Raw genomic sequence first — 3217 nt, forward strand, 5'->3', positions numbered from 1 at the left:
ATACCTTATACAACATTAATTCAAAATTGATCATGAGCTTATACGTTAAATGCAAAAATATAAAACTTTCAGAAAAAAAATGATCAAGTTCTAGAGTGAGGCAAAAATTTTTTAGACTTGATAGTAGCAACATAATCCATAAAAGGAAATACTGATAAATTAGACTTTATCAAAATTAAAAAATGTTTTCTCTATGAAATATTCAGTTAGGAGGATAGAAAGACAAGCTACAGTGTGGAGAAGATATTTACAAACAAAATATACAGCATATCCAAGAGTATCTAGACAAAGAACTCTTACTGCTCAACAAAAATAAAAAAGTATTCAATTAGAAAATAGGCAAAATAAGACACATTCCACTGGAGAATATAAAGATGACATATGAAAAGATGTTCCACATCATTAGCCATTAGGAAAATGACAGTTAAAACCACAAGGATATCACTACACATCTATCAGAATGCCCAAAATAATTTTTTTAAAAAGTGACAACACCAACACTGACAAGGATGTGGAGAAACTAATTCATACATTGTTTCTGGGAATGTAAAAAGTACAGCTAGTTTGGAAAACAGTTTGACAGTTTCTTATAAAACTAAACACCTAACTACCATATGACCCAGCAAGTGCATTGCTACACATTTATCCTAGAAAAATGGAAACTTTGCTTACACATCTGTGTGTGAATGTTTTAGCAGCTTTTTTTGTAATAGCCCCAAACTGGAAACAATTCAGATGTCCGATGTCCTTCAATAGGTAAATAGTTAAACTGTTATACACACATATCATAGACTGCTACTACTCAGCGATAAAAAGGAACAAAATACTGATGCAAACAACAATGGGGATGAATCTCTAAAGAATTATGCTGAGTATAAAAAAAGCCAATTCCCCAAACTTCCATACTGTATGATTCTACTTACATAACATTCTTGATATGACAGAATTATAGAAATGGAAGATAGATTAGTGGTTGCCAACAGTTAAGGAGAAGGTAGGGGCAAGAGGGAAGTGGATTAGCTTATAAAAGGGCAAACTGAGGGATCCTTGTGAGATGGAAATGGCCTGTATTTTGACTGTAAATTTCAGTATCCTGGTTATTGTACTATAGTTTTGCAAGATGTTATTATTGAGGGAACTGGATAATGTGTAATGGCATCTTCGTATTATTTTTTACAACTGCATGTAAATCAACAATTATAATAAAAATATATTTAATAAAAGAATAGCAGACTGGCTATATGGTTCTTTAACTCAAGAAAAATTATACAAACAAAAATTTCACAGCCCTGGAATTAAGTTAGGAGAGCCATTTAGAGAGGAATTGGACCTTTCTGGTATTTCCCAGATCCTTTCTTTTTAAAAATTATGATAAAAAATATATACCATAAAATTTGTTATTTGAACCGTCCTTAAGTGTATAGTCCAGTGGCATTAAATTCATTCAAATTGTTACGCAACCATCACCAACATCCATCTTCAGAACTTTTTCATCATCCCAAACAGAAATTTCATGCCCACTGAACAGTAACTCTCCTTTCTCCAAAATATGAGTTGCTTCAAGAATTTTCATGTCGTCTTTGTGTAAGGGCCATGCTTATCTCTGTATTGTTCCAATTTTAATGTACGTACTGCCAAGTGAGCACCTAAATCGCCTTTCGGGTGGCTATTTTTTCCACCTGTATATCATAGCATCTGGATGATAACCCAAAGACATCATTCCTGGTAGCCCTATGATTTGCTTAACATGCCATGGTTAACAGAATCAATTGTTCGATCTGATTCTTTTGCCTTAAGACAATCTCACAGATATTTTGAGGGTTATGTTTGTAAGTAAATTGATTCAATTTTGAACCATCCACTTCCTCTCTCCACTTGTTGTCTGCTCTATGAAACATATTGTTGGATAACTAGGGTTCTCATTTTACTTTACCTAAAGTTCTGTGTGCCTGTGGATTATATGGACCTGGAGAAATTCTGAGGGAAGGAATATTCTTTCATAATTCAAGAAATCAGCTATTTCAATAAATTATTCTTGGTAATCTTTGTTTCTCTCTCTCTCTTCTTAAAAATATGCAGGATTGTGAACCTTCTGTTTTTAAAGCTTTCTCCTATGTATATAAGTACCTTGAATTCTGGAAATATTTAGTAGAATGTATTCTATTTAATTTCTTCAATGCAGCTGGGATATATTTTGTAAAACTGGTGTCAGAAATTACAATGCTCTTCTCTGATATTGAAGTATTTTGAATATATGAGGCTTTCCCTTAGTGTGGAAATTGGTCACATTTCCTTTTCTAAACAGACTATTGTATTTATTTATTTATCTATCTATCTATCTAATTGGCTTCTTTTAAAAAACATCTTTATTCGAGTATAATTGTTTTACAATGGTGTGTTAGTTGCTGTATAACAAAGTGAATCAGCTATACATACACATACATCTCCATATCTCTTCCCTCTCGTGTCTCCCTCCCACCATCGCTATCTCACCCCTCTAGGTGGACACAAAGCACTGAGATGATCTCCCTGTGCTATGCATCTGCTTCCCACTAGCTATCTTAAATAGACTATTTTTAGAAGAGTTTTAGATTTATAGAAAAGTTGAGAAGATAGTACAGAGGATTCTCATATATCTTGCAGTCAGTTTCCTTTATATTAGTATGATATTAATTATAATTAATAAGGCAATATTGATACATTATTATTAACTAAAATCATAGTTTATTCAGATTTCCTTAGTTTTTACCTTTTCTATTTCAGGATCGTATCCAGGACACCACACTACATTTTGTTGCTATGTTCCCTTTGGCTCCGCTTGGCTGTGGAGTTTCTCAGACTTTCCTTGTTTTGGATTTTCCTGACGGTTTTGAGGATTACTGGGTAGGTGTTTATAGGACATCCCTCAATTAGACTTTATACAAGATCTTTCTCATGAGCACAGCGATCAGCTGCCATTTTCATCTGCTCAGTGTGTGAGAGTTAGATGAAGGATATGGTTGGGGTGAGAGCTCAGGATTGCTTGGTTTACATATTAAATGCATGCTTTCAAATAAGTTGTTTGCTATCTCTAGGAATTAGCTAATCTGGGGAGAGGCAATATCTTCCTGAGTTCACAAGGCCCCAAAATGTCAAAGTATCATAGAATACAGAAAATAAAAAACATGATTTTTATACAACTTATTATTTTCTGTTTCCATGATTGTACTTTTTCCAT

At 33.4% G+C, this 3217-nt stretch overlaps 1 non-coding gene across 1 annotated transcript; it reads right to left on the minus strand.

Moving 5' to 3' along the window:
* Positions 1 to 1543: 1543 nt before the first annotated feature.
* LOC136136765 (U6 spliceosomal RNA) lies at positions 1544 to 1646 on the minus strand. The gene has a single exon (XR_010656697.1). It is a non-coding gene; the product is annotated as a U6 spliceosomal RNA (small nuclear RNA).
* Between the last annotated feature and the right edge of the window lie 1571 nt (positions 1647 to 3217).

This window comes from Phocoena phocoena, chromosome 16 (genome assembly GCF_963924675.1).
Source record: "Phocoena phocoena chromosome 16, mPhoPho1.1, whole genome shotgun sequence".
In the NCBI taxonomy this organism is placed as follows: Eukaryota; Metazoa; Chordata; class Mammalia; order Artiodactyla; family Phocoenidae; genus Phocoena; species Phocoena phocoena.